Source organism: Diplotaxodon limnothrissa, linkage group LG23 (genome assembly GCF_057381915.1).
Source record: "Diplotaxodon limnothrissa isolate DT_005_m linkage group LG23, D_limnothrissa_male_GT1.1, whole genome shotgun sequence".
Lineage (NCBI taxonomy): Eukaryota > Metazoa > Chordata > Actinopteri > Cichliformes > Cichlidae > Diplotaxodon > Diplotaxodon limnothrissa.
The window spans coordinates 17,828,823-17,848,901 of NC_140617.1; the positions used below are offsets into that span (position 1 = coordinate 17,828,823).

At 39.1% G+C, this 20,079-nt stretch overlaps 1 pseudogene; it reads left to right on the forward strand.

Annotated features, from left to right (window-relative positions):
- LOC146607784 (protein NLRC3-like) overlaps positions 1 to 20,079 on the forward strand; it is a 40,920-nt pseudogene that overhangs the window by 17,505 nt on the left and 3,336 nt on the right.

Below are 20,079 nucleotides of genomic sequence, written 5' to 3' on the forward strand. Positions count from 1 at the left end.
TACATTCTTATATAGTTCTATATTGTGTATTTTGTTGTACAGTTATTTTATTTTCAACTTTAATTTATATATTTTATCTTATTCTCCCAGTTAAATTTACCCTTCATTCTAATTTGTGTTGTACAGTTATTTCATTTTTAACCTTAATTTATATTTTATTCCTTCCTAGTTAAATTTACCCTTTTTAATTTTTCATATTTATTTCCTATCTTATTCATAGCCTTTTCCTTTTTTGTTTTCTTTAGGTCACGAGCAGTTGTCCAAGCATTTCACTACATATCGTACTGTGTATGACTGTGTACGTGACAAATAAAATTTGAATTTGAATTTGAATTTAGGAAGGAAAAATATATGTCAATGCTTTTGCATTCTTTCAGAAATGTAGCTGGGTAATTATGTCATTGGCATCGGTGAGCCACTGTCAATATGTGACATATTGAAATCGCATTTGAATTTGCGCTTGTTTTTTGCTTTCACTTTGCAATCGCGCGAACTGTGTATAGAGAGCGACAGCACTGATTGGTGAGTGATGATAATTTGCGCACCAATTCCTCTGACATTGTCTTATCAATCGTTAGCTTACTATGCAAACATGACAAGTGAAATCTTAAACATGCTTAAACATGTGAGAGGTTGATCGCGCAGAGAATCGCTGAGCGTTATGTGAGTGCGTGTGTAAAAGCAGCGGGATATATATTGTAGCGGGTCAGGTCTGTTCGGGGTTCTGTTTGTACAGTTATGTTTTGTTTATGTTGCCATAGTGACGGGTGACGCCCTCTCGCTGCGACGGTGTGTCCTTCCAGGGTCAGAGGGCGCCCTGTGTGTTGTTGTTGTTGTTGTTGCTGTGCTGTTGCCGCGCTGAGCAGTTAGCTAGCGTCAGTGTTCTTCTGCAGATGTCAATAAACGGCTGTGCTCCCTGGCTAGCTCACGGGAAGCAAGACCAAACGATACCTCCGTCTCCTCCTTGTCTGAGCTCGCCACATTGGTGTCAGAAGTGGGATGATGGTGGCACCCCATGTTCTGACCCGAGTGACTTTTCCCCCGCCGGTCGTGACCGGCCGGTGCGCCAAAAGAAGGCACCTGGACATTTGCAGGACTTTGTGTGGGGTAATGGGGTCGTTGGGGGCGACTGACCCCTTAGGTGCGGGCTATGTAGCGGGTCAGGGCTGTTCGGGGTTCTTTTTGTACAGTTATGTGTTGTTTATGTTGCCATAGTGACGGGTGACGCCCTCTCGCTGCGACGGTGTATCCATCCGGGGTCAGAGGGCGCCCTGTGTGTTGTTGTTGTTGTTGCTGTGCGGTTGCCGCGCTGAGCAGTTAGCTAGCGGCAGTGTTCTTCTGCAGATGTCAATAAACGGCTGTGCTCCCTGGCTAGCTCACGGGAAGCAAGACCAAACGACACCTCCATCTCCTCCTTGTCTGAGCTCGCCACAATATTTTAGTTCTGCTGAGCCAAATAAGACAGGTCAGGGTGAAGAAGTGACAGCCAAAGAAAAGCTTACCACAAAACGGAAAAGTTATGACAAATCAGACTATAAGGCAAAAAGAAAGTGCAGCTTTATGGTTTCATGGACAAAAGAATTTCTGTGGCTGCAATATGACAAGCGAAATAACCAGGGCTGCACATAAGTGGTCCGCAGGTGCGCATTCGCTGTCAAAATAAACATTTTTTTTGTATCGAAAAAATATCGAACTGTAACACCAAAGTATCGAACCGAACCGAACCGTGAATTTTGTGTATTGTTGCACCCCCAATATATATATATATATATATATATATATATATATATATATATATATATATATATATATATATATATATATATATATATATTGGGGGTGCAACTATATATATATATATATATATATATATATATATATATATATATATATATATATATATATATACACATATATATATATATATATATATATATATATATATATATATATATATATATATATATATACACATATACACATATATATATATATATATATATATACACATATACACATATATATATATACACATATATATATATATATATATGTGTATATATATATGTGTGTGTGTGTGTGTGTGTGTGTGTGTGTGTGTGTGTATATATATATATATGTGTATATATATATATATATTAGGGGTGCAACGATATTCGTATCGATATTGAACCGTTCGATACAGTGCTTTCGGTTCGGTACGCATATGTATCGAACAATATAACATTTGTAATTTATTTTATCAACTTTCCTTCTGACGATGCTGTCTGTGTGGAGCGCTCAGTGAATCTGCGTTCGACTACTCCGCCTAGGCTGCACTGTCGAGCGCAGATCCACTGAGTGCTCCACACAGACAGCATAGTCAGAAGGAAGAGCGCAGGGCACCTCCCCCACCCTCATTCAGATCTGGCGTTTGGAATTATTTTGGTTTTCATGTGACGTATGACCCTGAAGGTAAGCGAGTCATGGACTAAAGTAAAACAGTATGTTGGATGTGCCGTGCAATGCTCAATTACATGGGTGGGAACTAGTGTGTTAGCGCAGTTAGCTCGTTAACGTGTTAGCCGTCTAGCCCCATGCACGGGGCGATCGGCGGTAGCTCGTTAACGGAGATTTGCCGTGTTGTGGTGTTAAGGTCATTTCAACGAGATTAACCTGAAAGCACTAGTGGGAACACAACGAATATGACTGCACATTTACGCCGACATCATCCTAGTGCAAAGACAAAAACAACAAGCATGCTACTAACTTTAGCCGAGTCATTTAGACAGCTGTTAGCACATGATTCTCCTTATGCTGCTGAGAATATAGCCCAGAAGAAGCGGATAGTATAGCTTTTATTTTGGAAAGAGACATTTCTCTGTAATAAACTCTCTTTTCCAAAGATGAGTGATTCCTCAATCAGATACAGGGCTTGCAATATCGCTAGCCTGACGTCCTGGGGCTAGCGATTTTTTCAGTCGGGCTACCCTGCCCGTCGGGCTATTGTAGGAAGGAAAAATATATGTCAATGCTTTTGCATTCTTTCAGAAATGTAGCTGGGTAATTATGTCATTGGCATCGGTGAGCCACTGTCAATATGTGACATATTGAAATCGCGTTTGAATTTGCGCTTGTTTTTTTGCTTTCACTTTGCAATCGTGCGAACTGTGTATAGAGAGCGACAGCACTGATCTGTGAGTGATGATAATTTGCGCACCAATTCCTCTGACATCGTCTTATTAATCGTTAGCTTACTATGCAAACATGACAAGTGAAATCTCCCGCAGCAAGCTTAAACATGTGAGAGGTTGATCGCGCAGAGAATCGCTGAGCTTATGTGAGTGCGTGTGTAAAAGCATTTCAGTTCTGCTGAGCCAAATAAGACAGGTCAGGGTGAAGAAGTGACAGCCAAAGAAAAGCTTACCACAAAACGGAGAAGTTATGACAAATCAGACTATAAGGCAAAAAGAAAGTGCAGCTTTATGGTTTCATGGACAAAATAATTTCTGTGGCTGCAATATGACGAGCTAAATAACCAGGGCTGCACATAAGTGGTCCGCAGGTGCGCATTCGCTGTCAAAATAAAAAACACGCACAAGGGTTAGGGTTAAATTTAAAAACTGTACTTTTGAGTTAAAATATATATTTATAATTTTAATAAATGACAAATTAAAAAGGCATGAACATTTTTTTTGTATCGAAAAAATATCGAACCGTGACACCAAAGTATCGAACCGAACCGAACCGTGAATTTTATGTATCGTTGCACCCCTAATATATATATATATATGTGTATATGTGTGTGTGTGTGTGTGTATTATATTATTCTTCATTCTATATAAAATGGATTACACTAATCATCTTGTTTCCTGTTTTAAATTCAGAGGGTCTTCAAAACTGTCAGTTTAAACTCAAATCTAACCTGAAGGAGAGGTTCCAGTGTGTGTTTGAGGGGGTTGCTAAAGCAGGAAACCCAACGCTTCTGAATCAGATCCACACAGAGCTCTACATCACAGAGGGAGAGACTGCAGAGATCAATGATGAACATGAGGCCAGAATGATTGAAACTGTGTTCAAGAAACCTGCCAGACCAGAAACAACAATCAGGCAAGAAGACATCTTTAAAGCATCACCTGGAAGACATGAACCAATCAGAACAGTGCTGACAAAGGGAGTGACTGGTATTGGGAAAACAATCTTAATACAAAAGTTCACTCTGGACTGGGCTGAAGACAAAGTCAACCAGGACATCCAGTTCATATTTCCATTCACTTTCAGAGAGCTGAATGTGCTGAAGGAGGAAAAGTTCAGCTTGGTGGAACTTGTTCATCACTTCTTTACTGAAACCAAAAAAGCAGGAATTTGCAGCTTTGAAGACTTCCAAGTTGTGTTCATCTTTGATGGTCTAGATGAGTCTCGAATTCCTCTGGACTTCCACAAAACTACAATCCTAACTGACCCTAGAAAGTCCACCTCAGTGAATGTGCTGCTGACAAACCTCATCAGGGGGTACCTGCTTCCCTCTGCTCGCATCTGGATAACCACACGACCTGCAGCAGCCAATCAGATCCCTCCACAATGTGTTAATATGGTGACAGAGATTAGAGGGTACACTGATCCACAGATGGAGGAGTACTTTAGGAAGAGATCCAGAGATGAGGAGCAGGCCAGCAGGATCATCTCCCACATCAAGACATCACGAAGCCTCCACATCATGTGCCACATCCCAGTCTTCTGCTGGATCACTGCTACAGTTCTGGAGGATGTGCTGCAAACCAGAGAGAAAGGAACACTGCCCAAGACCCTGACTGAGATGTACATCCACTTCCTGGTGGTTCAGGCCAAAATAAGGAAGGTCAAGTATGATGGAGGAGCTGAGACAGATCCACACTGGACTCCAGAGAGCAGGAGGACGGTTGAGTCTTTGGGAAAACTGGCTTTTGATCAGCTGCAGAAAGGAAACCTGATCTTCTATGAATCAGACCTGACAGAGTGTGGCATCGATATCAGAGCAGCCTCAGTGTACTCAGGAGTGCTCACACAGATCTTTAAAGAAGAGAGAGGACTGTACCAGGACAAGGTGTTCTGCTTCATCCATCTGAGTGTTCAGGAGTTTCTGGCTGCTCTTCATGTCCACATGACCTTCATCAACTCTGCAGTCAATCTGCTGGAAGAACAACAGACATCGTCCTGGTGGTCAAAATTTTTTAATGCACCAAAACTACAGTATGTCCACCAGAGTGCTGTGGACAAGGCTTTACAGAGTCCAAATGGACACCTGGACTTGTTCCTGCGCTTCCTCCTGGGTCTTTCAATGCAGCCCAATCAGATTCTCCTACGAAATTTTTTGCCAGACACACTAAGTAGCTCACAGACTATTCAGGAAACAGTCCAGTACATTAAGAAGAAACTCAGTATGAATCTGTCTGCAGAGAAAAGCATCAATCTGTTCCACTGTCTGAATGAACTGAATGATCGTTCTCTAGTAGAGGAGATCCAACAGTCACTGACTTCAGGAAGTTTCTCCACAGATGAGCTGTCTCCTGCTCAGTGGTCAGCTCTGGTCTTCATCTTACTCTCATCAGAAAAAGATCTGGATGTATTTGACCTGAAGAAATACTCAGCTTCAGAGGAGGCTCTTCGGAGGCTACTGCCAGTGGTCAAAGCCTCCAACAAAGCTGTGTAAGTACATTTGTACTGATCCCTCTACTTTTATCATGCAGTTGAGTCTGTAATTTATTTAATCAGACTTTCCATCTTTGTAAGAATTTGTGTCCCAAAGCATGGCAATTACTCTAAAACAACTGTAACCTTTTTAATGTCTCATAAACTCAATGTTCTTGTGATGCAACATCCAAAAACTATGGCAGTATCATTATTAGTGCTGCTGCTGTGTTACTGGTCTTTTAAAAAAAACCAAACAATCAAACTTTACTTTCCATGTGTTCATGCACCAGTTTTGCATTTAATCATTAATTTTTACTACACTGTGCCTTGGGCTTCAGTGTTTGTTTACTATTCTTGACCTGAGCTCTCCCCTCACCCCAAACTGTTAACAGCAGATGGTTGTACCTCCTGAGCCTCATTCTCCTGGAGTTTTTCCTTCACACTGTTGCCAAGTGGGAGTTGTCACATTGTTGGTGCAGACTTTGGTGCATATCAAACAAGCAGTTCTAGCTCCTTCCGTCTTAAGCATACTTTCCCTGGTTGTCTCTTCTATGGCTGCCATAAAATTTCCTCCAGATTATAATCCGCCCACAAAAATCAAAAATACAAAAACAACTCAGACTTCATGCCATTTATTGCCAACATGGTGTCCTTTTTGCCAGCCTTTGATGATAAACTGCACCACTATCCATAATAAGCTTTTCCATTGCTTTTAATGATTTTAGACTTTACACATGTACATTGTCTTTCTTTTTATTGTGGGCACACAGATAACAGCTCTTCTTTTGTTACAACTGAATTGAAAACACAACTCAGATCAGGGAAAATCTCCTAATTTGGATGATTTTCCAGGTGGTATCTGGGATCAAAAGTTGAAATCAGCTTGGATAGCCTGTACAATGAGTACAGTGGCTCACTCCTTGGGCAAGAAGACCATTCAGTCTAAATGCTTTTTTCCCCTTTCGTGGCTGCTGATGAGGTTGTTTTTGGATTGGCTCATAGCCATTCTCATCGTCTTCAAATTAACTGACAAACTGCTGACTGCTGCTATAGTTTACTGAGTATGTGACTCATGTACTAAAGGTTAGAGTTGTGACTCCAGTGCTTGAGTTTGAGTCTGCCCAAGACATTTCCTTTGTGTCCATCTCCTCACTTCTCCCTCCTTTTCTGACTTCCATACTTTACACAGTGAAGTCAAAGTGCCTAGTGTTCTGAGAAATCTTCACCTCCTGCATCTCCCAAATCTTCTCTGTCATATGAAATCAACAATATTCTCTGAGTATAGAATCTTTTCACGATCTTGAATGATAAGGATCCACATGGGCACAGTTATTTCTTTCTTTTCTATTTAAAGAGCAATGACATTGTCTAGCCAGATGCTCTTAGTACAACCGAGGTCTCGATTGAAGCGTAGAGGAGATCAGGCCTTTGCAGTTGCAGTGCCTAGACTCTGGACTAACTTGACAGATGATATTCGTACTTCAGAGTCTAGTCAGTCTTTAGAAGCATGCCTTAAAACTCATTTTTTTTATGTTGGTTTTTAATTCGAGTTCAGTTTGAGTACCATCAGGCCTTTTTTTCTGTTTGCTATTTTTGTCTTGTTTTTATGTTGTATACATTGTCATTGCCTCATCTCGTTTATCTGTATTTGTTTTTCTATTGTTTTCTCATGTTCTGAACTAATTGCGAAGCACTTTGGTCAACTCTGTTGCTTTTAAAAGTGCTATAGAAATCGATTTGATTTGATTTGAAGGGTTCCACCTGTGATTTGTAGCTGGAATAGAGTGTGGAAAAACTTTAGTTTAGAGGAAAAACTTGAATGAGGTACATGTTTCTTGATATCAGAGTAACTCATCCACAAGGTGTAGAAAGAGCAGCAGTAGGGTAGAACAATATGTCCAAAAATATTTATATATTTGAAAATTTGCGGTAACGATATAACTGACAATATAATTGACGCGAGACAAAATACTTAACAACTCTACAACTTTATTAGTGCAAAAAAAAAAACCCCGAACAATGTATTTTAACTTAAACAAGCAGCTGGTTTTTTTATGTGCATTAAAGCTATATAAAAATGTTACAGTGCAAATGCAAATTCCATGCTGACAGTTAAACCAAAGGGCATTTTCAGTAGAAATGGGCCGACATATCCTAAGCATAACCATGTATAATGTCCACAAAACTTAAAAAGAGGTTATACACACACAATACTAATATTATGTTGAATCACAGTAGGTATTACTCCATAAGGCACGTGACTATGGTAGCCGTAATGCTCCGACAATCAATCAAGCGGTGCGGCTTCATAGCTTAACAAAGTAGTATTAAAATCAGTGCTCTCAGCAATCTCGTTAAAATGACATGGCAAATCACCGTTAGCAAGTTAACGCGGATCGCCCCGTGTGTGGGGCTGGACGGCGCTAACGCTTTGACCTTGTGCAGCCCCAGGTTTTTCAGCCCGCTTGCATGTTCTACCAAAAATTGGTGGGTATCTGACAGACAAAAACCTCACCAGTTCCACACTACTGAAGTTGGCCCCGTTTTTACAAACCAATTTTGGTTCATCTGTTTTATTCAACGATCTGCTTTCGCCCTTCTCATTCTCCGTCACTGCCATACTTTTTCTGACATGTGCGTATGAAAACAAATGCACTGCACATGCACATTTTACTTATATTCTATCGCAATATTTCATTTTCTTATCATTGCCTAACATTATACCAGTATTATCGTGAACGGTATGATATTGCCCAGCCCTAAGCAGCAGAAGAGTACAAATCATGTCTTACCAAAAAGCCACAACAACTAGAATTTACCTACCTTTGGTATTTCCTGACAGCATAATATTTACTGAAAAGATGTCTTCTCTCATCTTTGTTGCTATGAATGTTCCTGTTTCGGCTGTCCACTTGGCTCTAAATTGTACAAATAGATCTGAGAAGATTACGTTTCTAATCACAAATCAGAAATTATGTTTTTATTAGATTTGCAGTTTGTATTCATGTCTTCTGAATCAGAAGGTGGGGGAAGTGGACCTTACAAGGACTAAGTGCTGATCTAGAAGGGCAATTGTGTTTTAATGAAGTTATTTTGTTAACCATTAATTGTGTTGCATGTTGGCATTTTTACATTTTTTCACAAATTTTGTTTTATTTATTGATTTCATTAGTTTGTTTGTTTGTTTTTTCAGACTGAGTCACTGTAACCTCTCAGAGAGAAGCTGTGGTGCGCTGTCCTCATTTCTCAACTCCCAGTCCTGTAGTCTGAGAGAGCTGGACCTGAGTAACAATGATCTACATGATTTAGGAGTGACAATTCTGTCTGCTGCTCTACTGAGTCCATACTGTACACTGGAAACTCTCAGGTCAGCAGTTACTGTATTTAAATTACTTTTCCACTGAAAAAGTAGAGTAACTAATTACTGTTCATTTTTAGGTATTTTAAATACAGTTACTTACAATGTACTTGCGTTACATTGTAAAATAACTAAACTCGCTGAAAATATTATTTAATTTCAATAATTTATCTTCTAAAGGTAAAAATAAACTCTGCCGCTTTAACATCGCTGTAGTGCAGCTGCACGTCATTTCGCGCCAGTTTGCCGCATAGTCGTATTCTACAGCGGAAGATGTCGGACTCGGCTGAAGCGAGGGCCTGTTTTATGAAATGGAAATATTCCCGTCACTTTACTTTTCTACATACAGTACATACAGCATGCAGGAAATATGGTGCTCATTGGTTTGAGGAAGTTTCAGAGGAATTCTGTTTGTTAACCAAAGTTCAGAATTAACTTCACTTTGTTGAATCACATGACATGATTACATACATTATTTATGAATATGTTACTCATTGCTTTAAAAATGTAAAAATTTTAATGTTTACTGCGTGAAATATGTCATGTATAACATTTCTTAAGTTAAGCTTTTTTGTTATTCAGATATGTTGCAGAAAAATATATTTGTTATTCTGGAATTGTGTTTCTTAGCTAAAGAAAGTTACATTCCTTACTAAAAAATGTTAAAGAATGTTTTTTTTATAGAATGTAATAAAGATGATTCAGGAAGCAAAAAGGCTAAACTATTTCATGTTGACTCGTATTTTTTTAAAAATTATTTATTATTTAAAGAGTTTAATTTCTATTGTTTGTCCACTCAAGGTTTATGGGGATTTTAATAAGTATTTAGTTAAATTACTTATTGAGTAATTAAGTTACTTTTCAGGCACAGTAATTAGATAAGTATTTTAAATACAATATTGATTAAGTAATTAGTAATAGTAATTAATTACTTTTTTAAAGTAACTTACCCAACACTGCACGTCAGGAGTGAAATATTTCACTGCTGATCATTTACAGTCTGAATGATTTGCATCTATAAACAACTATGCTTTATAGCCTTGTCAAGTGGCCTTTTATTTAGGACTCTGATTTTGGGTAGCAGAATAAGTGAGATATCATTTTGGTTTCTGAGATATAGTGATGTTGTTTTCTTAACTAATTTATTTAATTTAAAATTGTGTGTTAGAGTTATTTATATTTCATTTAAGGTATTTTCTTAAGAAGTCTGACACATAACAAAGATGTTTCGGTGATGCAAAAACACCTTAGTAGGATTAACTGCTGAAAGGTATAATTCTACATGTGGAGACACTGGTATTAATTTCAGTAACATTAGTATCATTTTTGTGATGTCTGAACTGTTATTTTATGTATGGCAAGTCACTAAATTTCAAAACCCAGGCCTCGCGCTCAGTCCTGCATTACCCATGTGATCTTGTGTGAATACCAGCTGGACTGGTCGGGTGCAACAATAGCTGCAGTCATTTAAATAATCTCTGACAGTGGAAAATATTGTATCTTTTGCTTGCTGCGGGCGTGATAGTTGCTACTAGGAGAGATTTTTTTCAGGAGCGGAGATGTTACCAAAACAAGTTTAAAAAATTAAAGTGTTACTGTTTTACATTGTCTGAATGTGCTATTAAAATGTACAAATGGATCTGAGAAGATTGCATTTCCAGTCACAAGTCAGAGATTATGTCTTTAGTAGTTTTACAGGATTTTTACGTATTTTCAAATTTTTGTTTTATTTGACTGATTTCATTTGTTTGTGTGTTTCTTTCAGACTGACTCACTGTAACCTCTCAGAGAGAAGCTGCGGTGCCCTGTCTTCAGTTCTCAACTCCCAGTCCTGTAGTCTGAGAGAGCTGGACCTGAGTAACAATGATCTACAGGATTTAGGAGTCAAGCTTCTGTCTGCTGCACTACAGAGTCCACATTGTACACTGGAAACTCTCAGGTCAGGAGTGAAATATTTCACCGCTGATCATTTCAGTTCTGAATGGTATTATTTGATAAACAACTAAGCGTTTTAAAATTGTCAAGTGACCTTTAATTTAACTTTGGATAGATTATTAAATAAATTAAATAAATACAATTTTATTTATATAGCACCTTTCTAGGCAGAATCACAAAATAATTGTTTTTAAAAATAACTGCTAAGCCCACAGTTCTTAAGGTTTGGGGGAGAGAGTTCCACAGTCTAGGGGCCACAGTGGCAAAAACTCTGTCCCCCTTAGTTCTCATCTTAGTATGTTTTAAAGCAAGTAAGCCCTGATCAGACGACCTCAGGGATCTCCTAGGGCAGTGGTTCCCAAACTTTTTTTGCTGGGCCCCCCTTTGTTCTACAAAAAAATAGTTTGCGCGCCCCCCCCCCACACACACACCCATATTTTGCTCCATTGCGGTTTATTTGACACCTCAAACATTTTGTAAACAATTAATCAAATACAAGTAATCTGCAATAAATTACAGGTAGTAATAAAATAAACTCTTTTACACACCTACACAGGTATTTTTGAAAACGCAGCTGTTTCGTCCACACGTAAACGGCATTTCAAATCACTGAAAACTGAGACTTTTAAAACTCCTTTTTTGCGTTTACGTGTGGACAAGGAATACAGAGTTTGTCACGCAGCATCAAAGGTATGTGCGTTTTTCACGTCACGCTGTGCGCACGTTATTGTTTACATGAGATGAATTGCAGAATGGCAGATAGAGACAAAATACTGTTAATCTGACTATCTGCAGGTTTTACACGCTTACTTATACACACGCAGTTACTGTCCCTCCATTTACAAAGGCAGAGGTGTCACGGTGTAATTGTTTTACATGTATTTGTTTTTTTTTCCTGTGTAATAATATTCAACATTGCTATCAATACATTTTTCAAAAAATGTCTCTCTGTGCAAAATGGGTTTAAAAACATAAACAGCTGTGGGATTTGAACCGAGGGAACAAATCGTGGCAGGATCAGCCTGATGTTATTTGTATCCCGCTGTAACTTTACTGTATAAAGTATAGTATAGTATGTATATCTCCAAAATGTCAGGAGTAGTTAGTCATTACAAGAAGTGTTTGTGAACTAAAAATCACAAATGTGGGGTACTGTTTGTCCGTGATTTAAACAGCCCAGCGCTGCTCCCAATGAAGAGAAAACCAATTCTGCAGGGGAGACCTACCTTGGCACTTGTGCAGGTGAAGCCAAAGGGAAGATATGCTTCACCATATTTTCTAGTGTTTGGCTTAGAATGAAGTTGGTTTGGAAACATATTCAGCGATGCTTCATCTCCTGCTTTGCGTTTCTGTAGGCGCCCGTGCTAGCAGTGTCCAAGCGTCTTGTTTTTTTCCCCCCCTTTTCAACCCACGCCCCCCTGCCATGGCTCTGCGCCCCCCCCCCCCCAGGGGGCGGGCCCCACACTTTGGGAAGGTCTGTCCTAGGGAGATAGAACTGTAGCAGATCAGAGATGTAGGATGGTGCCAGTCAATGCGAAGCTATAAAAGTCAAGATCAGGATCTTAAAATGGACTCTAAATTCCACAGGAAGCCAGTGTAGCTGAGATAGCAACGGTGTCACATGTGAATACTTAAAAGATTTTGTCAGAAGCCTAGCTGCAGTGTTTTGCACAACCCGCCAACAATCCAGAGAACCTTTGCTTAGATACATAAACATAACAGTGAGTTACAATAGTCCAAGCGTGAGGAAATAAATACATGTATAACATCTCCAAGTCAGAGCGATATAAAATAGGGCTTAACTTAGCCACATCTCATAAATGACAAAAACACAAGACCGAACCAGAGACTTCACACGACCATCCAGTGTAAGAGTCGAGTCCAAAGTGACACATAAATTCCTGATATAGGATTTAACCTAAAGTAGGAGAGAGGACCAAGGGCTTTCACTATCTGGGATAAAATTCTGTCATGAGCGCATACAAGGGCTGTGTCCCAAATCAGGGTCTGCATGCTTGAAGTACGCATTTTAAGCGCGATTACGTCACCGCCACGCGACGACGGCTGTCCCAATTCAAAGTGTACTTCAAATGCGTACTCCAAATGCGCCGTCGATTTCCCCAAATATCAAGCGTGGTCCGGTGCACGCTTCGTGGTCCCATATATCCCACAATTCATAGCGCGGCGGTGGGTGTGGATAATTTTGCCGCAAAATACGGCAGAAGGGAGCGGCCGAAGAGTGAACTGTCAAAAGTAAGTACTGACTATGACGTCACTTATTTATGCGCGAATGTTTAATAAGGAAGAACATTAAAACATTGCTGTTGGCCACATGTCGGCACAGTTGTGTGACATTAGTGATGTTTGTTGTTTCAGAGCCTCTAGATAGATAGATATATATATATATATATATATATATATATATATATATATATATATATTAGGGGTGCAACGATACACAAAATTCACGGTTTGGTTCGATACTCTGGTGTCACGGTTTGATATTTTTTCGATACAAAATAAAATGTTCATGCCTTTTTAATTTGTCATTTATTAAAATTATAAATATATATTTTAACTCAAAAGTACAGTTTTTAAATTTAACCCTAACCCTTGTGCGTGTTTTTTACTTTGACAGTGAATGCGCACCTGCGGACCACTTATGTGCAGCCCTGGTTATTTAGCTCGTCATATTGCAGCCACAGAAATTATTTTGTCCATGAAACCATAAAGCTGCACTTTCTTTTTGCCTTATAGTCTGATTTGTCATAACTTTTCTGTTTTGCGGTAAGCTTTTCTTTGGCTGTCACTTCTTCACCCTGACCGGTCTTATTTGGCTCAGCAGAACTGAAATATATATCCTGCTGCTTTTACACACGCACTCACATAAGCTCAGCGATTCTCTGCGCGATCAACCTCTCACATGTTTAAGCTTGCTGCGGGAGATTTCACTTGTCATGTTTGCGTAGTAAGCTAAAGATTAATAAGACAATGTCAGAGGAATTGGTGCACAAATTATCATCACTCACCAAACAGTACTGTCGCTCTCTATACACAGTTCACGCGATTGCAAAGTGAAAGCAAAAAAACAAGCGCAAATTCAAACGCGATTTCAATATGTCACATATTGACAGTGGCTCACCGATGCCAATGACATAATTACCCAGCTACATTTCTGAAAGAATGCAAAAGCATTGACATATATTTTTCCTTCCTACAATAGCCGGACGGGCAGGGCAGAGATAGATTTTGGTAGCCCGACTGGAAAAATCGCTAGCCCCAGGACGTCGGGCTAGCGATTTTGCGAGCCCTGTATCTGATTGAGGAATCACTCATCTTTGGAAAAGAGAGTTTATTACAGAGAAATGGCTCTTTCCAAAATAAAAGCTATACTATCCGCTTCTTCTGGGCTATATTCTCAGCAGCACATTAAACATATCAGGTCCACATAAGGAGAATCATGTGCTAACGGCTGTCTAAATGACTCGGGTAAAGTTTGTAGCATGCATGCTTGTTGGTTTTGTCTTTGCACTAGGATGATATCGGCGTAAATGTGCAGTCATATTCGTTGTGTTCCCACTAGTGCTTTCAGGTTAACCTCGTTAAAATGACCTTAACGCCATTACACGGCAAATCTCCGTTAACGAGCTACCGCCGATCGCCCCGTGCATGGGGCTAGACGGCCAACACGTTAACGAGCTAACTGCGCTAACACACTAGTTCCCACCCATGTAATTGAGCATTGCATGGCACATCCAACATACTGTTTTACTTTAGTCCATGACTCGCTTACCTTCAGGGTCATACTTCACATGAAAACCAAAATAATTCCAAACACCAGATCTGAATGAGGGTGGGGGAGGTCCATGTTGCAAGGAGAGCTTAACTTCTGTCTCGCTAGCTTGCCCTGCTCTCTTCCTTCTGACGATGCTGTCTGTGTTGAGCGCTCAGTGGATCTGCGCTCGACAGTGCAGCCTAGGCGGAGTAGTCGAACGCAGATTCACTGAGCGCTCAACACAGACAGCATCGTCAGAAGGAAAGTTGATAAAATAAATTACAAATTTTGTTTTGTTCGATACATATGCGTACCGAACCGAAAGCACTGTATCGAACGGTTCAATATCGATACGAATATTGTTGCACCCCTAATATATATATATATATATATATATATATATATATATATATATATATATATATATATATGTATGTATATATATATGTGTATGTATATATATATGTATATATATATATATATATGTATATATATATGTATATATATGTGTATGTATATATATATGTATATATATATATATATATGTATATATATATATATATATATATATATGTATATATATATATATATATATATATGTATATATAATATTCTGACAATACTATAATATTGGCCATATTATATTTACATTACCACAGTGAGAGGATTTTAGTCTCATGAACAACATTAGCTAATTGGTATTTACTAACTAATCTTAAATGACTGTTCAGTACAGAAGTGAAGCCCAACAATCATGTTTTACAGTCCCGTGGTCTCAGCCTCAGATACTCAACTAATCAAAGTGATGTCATGACAAAAATGAATGACCAACAAAACTTTTTTTCTTCCTTCATTTATGTCAAACAAAGCTGTATGTAACGTTTCTCGCGGTTAGTATCATGGTTGCTAGGCAACCTGAACAGCGCGACGAAGGCTAGACCGTCCCATTTCACAAGCCTCTCACTTCCGCACTTCTCGTACTTATAGTACGCACCGTACGTAGTACGCGTAGTACGCGTAGTGCGCATAGTGCGCATAGTGCGCGTACTTCAAGCGTGCAGACCCTGAATTGGGACACAGCCAAGGACTTCAGTTTTCCCCTCATTAAGCTGGTGTAAATTTGCAGCCATCCATCTATTAGGTTCTAAGTACTGTGAGAAGAATTTTTACAGTCAATTTTTTGTTTAATTAGTAACAGAAAAGTACGGTACGGGTTATGTTTCTTGTGGCCTGTTTTGTTTAATCAGGCCATTTGTTCTACAGCAATCAATGTGGTAGTTGAGTTTGTGCTGATGTACCTGAATTAATTTAGCCAACAAAAGGCCTGTTCCTCTCAGTTGTTCTGCTCACGCGTCACTGATTCAAAACAGATTCAGACAACAGCGATGTGGATTCTGATGGTGCTGTTGAGAGTGAGGACAGCCAGGCAATTAGAGATGGGCGACCGTGGCTCAGGGGGTTGGGAATCACATCTGTAACCGGAAGGTCGCCGGTTCGATCCCCGGGCTCTCTGTCCTGGTCGTTGTGTCCTTGGGCAAGACACTTTACCCTACTTGCCTACTGGTGTTGGCCAGAGGGGCCGATGGCGCGATATGGCAGCCTCGCTTCTGTCAGTCTGCCCCAGGGCAGCTGTGGCTACAACTGTAGCTGCCTCCACCAGTGTGTGAATGTGAGAGTGACTGAATAGTGGCATTGTAAAGCGCTTTGGGTGCCTTGAAAAGCGCTATATAAATCCAATCCATTATTATTATTATTATTATGGGTTGGAAGGCCAGAACTATATTCAATTTCCGAGTATCCACCGAAAAAAACAACTTCTCATTTCTCACGCACAGAGTAAAAAAAAAGACAGTGTTTCATAAATGGCAGGTTTTAGTTTAGAGTTTTAATATCAGTTCCACAAATTCGTAATTCAGCTTTTGCTACAATCCAAATATTGAATTTGAGGAGTTTGTTGCTCAAGAAAAATAAACAGTTTTGCTCATGAACAAGTTTGTTCATGAAGGTAAAAAATATATAAATTAAAATACACAAGATACAATAACAACAATGCCAAGTTATAGTATTTCTAAAACTTATTTAACTTTAATATTTAAACTTTGAAGTTTAAAGTTCAATTAATATTTAACTTGTGTCCCCTCTCTCCTTCATTTGTGTTTTGTTCTTGTCTCTCTGCTTATTTCTTCTATTTACCATAATCCCTTAAACCTCTTCCTGAAGCCTGTTGTTATTGGAAGGATCTTTATTTATAAGGGAGTTCTTCCTTTCCACAGTTACCAAGTGCTGCTCAAAGCAGATTGTCTGAGAGTTTGGGCTTTCGCTCTAATAATTTAGCGGGTTGGCTCATAGTGTAAAAAAGCTTGACATGACAATGACTGTCTGTTTAAAATTGTCCTTTTTAAATAAAATAAAATAAAATAGAATGGATAGAATTGGATAGACATTATTGTATGACAAACACAAAATCATTGTTCAGAGGTGGATTGTTGTTTTGTGTGTCTGCAGTCTGTCAGGCTGTCTGATCACAGAGGAAGGCTGTACGTCACTGGCCTCAGCTCTGAGCTCCAACCCCTTCCAAATTAGAAAACTGGACCTGGGCTACAATCATTCAGGTGACTCAGGAATGAAGCTGCTTTTGGCTGGACTGAAGGATCCATGCTGGAGACTGGACACTCTTAGGTATGGAGAGAATATCTGATAGAGGAGGAAGACTTAGAAACATTCCCTGTCTCTTTCACACACTTCCTCTTTGTTTCATGCAGATGTTTTAAATTTAATTTATATTAAACATATTTTAAAAGAGAGAGAAAGAAAGAAATGAATTCAAAAATCCAGGATTTCTTTCTGGTATTTGAAAAGGCAATTCCACTCCTCATTTGAAAATCCATTTCCCTTTCCTGTCAGCTCACAGATTAGCTAATATATTAGTATATTATATTAGGTATCGGATTAGCTCTGGAATTAACTATTGGATCAGCTATCAGATTGGTTATTGGATTATCTCATTTCCAAAACCCTGAAGCAATGCAAACTAGCCACGCAGCGTGATTTAAGGTACTCACAGGCACAGGCTGGTTGCCTGGATTTTTATACACTGCTATTTGTACTCATAGCTTTGCAATGCTAGAAAGTGTGTGTGCTTGCAAAAAGGCCATTCAGCCTTCAGATGTACTCTCTGCCCGACATGGATATGTGAAGAATGAAGGGACTCTACAGTAAAATGGAGAGCTGAACCTCCTAATGTCCGCCTTTAGACTCAGCCTGACCAGGTGTTAAAGGTAACGTGCTAACATGGCTAATGCTAGTGTCACAGCACATAGACCCACTCTTTTAAGATCATGCTGCTGTGCTCTTCACAAACAAAGCTTAAAGCAGCTCAGACTATTAGAACCAGCACTGAGCCCTGTTACATTTATACAGTGTTAGATCGAAGGGTGCAACCTACCGCCTTTAAACTAGTGGTTAAAATGCTGTCTGTAAACACATCAGTCCACATGTTACCACATTACTTTATGATACTTAGAATTAAAAGAACTGAGACAGGCTGATATAAATAATAGCTGTCAGTTCTCTCCCTCCTTATATTATCTCCAGTCTTAGCAGATATTATTGACTTTATTTATTTTAATATGTGAGTGCACACATTTATTCTGAACTGGACATAAATGATGATCACAGAGTGTGTAATATTAATTTTTATATAATATTACATACATATTTATTAATGTAATTTAATCAAAATCCAAACACAGTGTGCTGAATCTTAACATTGAATGTCTAGTATATTCCAAAGAGCATAATTTAAGCATTCACTGCACCTACAGTACCTACACCTAGTCAAGTGTGGTAAAGATACAGATAATGAAATTTAATTATTACTGAAATATGCATAATGAAAAACAAAACTGGGCAGCACAGTGGTTAGCACTGTTAACTCACCGTGACAAGGTCCTGAGTTCAATTCCACCATCAGGCTGAGGTCTTTCGATGTGGAATGATTCTATGTGTGTCTGTGTCTATGTGTTTGGCCTGCAAAAGACTGGCGACCTGTCCAGGGTGTACCCTGCCTCTCACCCTAAGACAGCTTGGATAGGCTCCTGCGACCCTGAAAAGGATAAGCGGAAGAAAATTGATTTATGGATGGAAAAACAAAAGCTGAAACTGATTCACTTTAGTACTATGCTCCGTGCTTATAAAGACCCTTGATGCTGTGATATATACTGTAAATCATATGGAAATAATTTTCACAGACCTCATAAAGTAAGTAAGTTACTGCTGATTTTTGGTTGATGTTTATATTTTCAGGTGTTTTTGTGTGTGCATGGTTTTTTTTTTTATGACAACAATTGGAATTCCTCTGGGAGATGAGGACACACCCACATCTGTTCCATATCATAGTCATTTAGGATGTTATAGCTCTGAGTCTGTTTTGTGGCATCAGACACCCACACAGGAAAACGAGCACCTGAACTTTATGCAGGAGAGACTGCATCAGTGATGGTTGACTCTGCATCTTCTGCATCCTCTTCTGCATGTCCTTTAACTCACAGTTCAAATCACTTCAAAAGAGTTGTGTATATTTACCTAGAAGGACATCTGTAACTTGTACAGATTAGTAGTTTTGCTTGTTTTATGAGTTACATTTAAAAAGAGAGAGGGAGGATATGAAACTTATCATTCCCCTGCAGAACACAATCTTAAGTGCTTATTCTTTTGATCTTATGAATTCCACTCTGATGTGAATTCACTTTTTGTCTGATGATTGGCACAAAGTTTAAACTGGTTTTCTTCTGAGAGATGCTGCTGAGGCTGAAAATGAGCCAATTGAAACAATAACTGAAAAAAAAATCTATACATAAAAAAATCTCTTAATTCCTGAATTACAGGCAAAGACATGCCCAAAAGTTTAGTTTCTCCGGATGTTTTATCACTCATCTAAGTGACTTCTTCTGTTATACAGATAAGTAATGGAATGTTTCTTGGAAGGAAAACTGATGTGTACAGTTGAATTCAATCTACTTTTTTAAGGTTTTTAAAGTTAAGCGAGTAGTTAACGCTCCATCACCTACATCGTAGTTCTTTGGGCTGGGGTTAGGCGACGAGAAAAAAAAGCCACATGGCTGAAGCTTTGCTTGGCGACCTGAACGCTGGGAAAGTCATACAATCTTGTGGGTTGGTAGCGAGACAGCCTTTTGTTTGCTGAACACCTCCTGTAGGTCACGGTCCTCTAATGGGATGGAGGTAAGAGCTAGAGCCATTCTATATGAGAGTTAACCAGTGGAAACCGAGAATAAGTTGGGAAAATTGAATGGGGAAAAAGGTAAGTGACTCTCCTGGCTGTTCATTATTATTATTATTATTA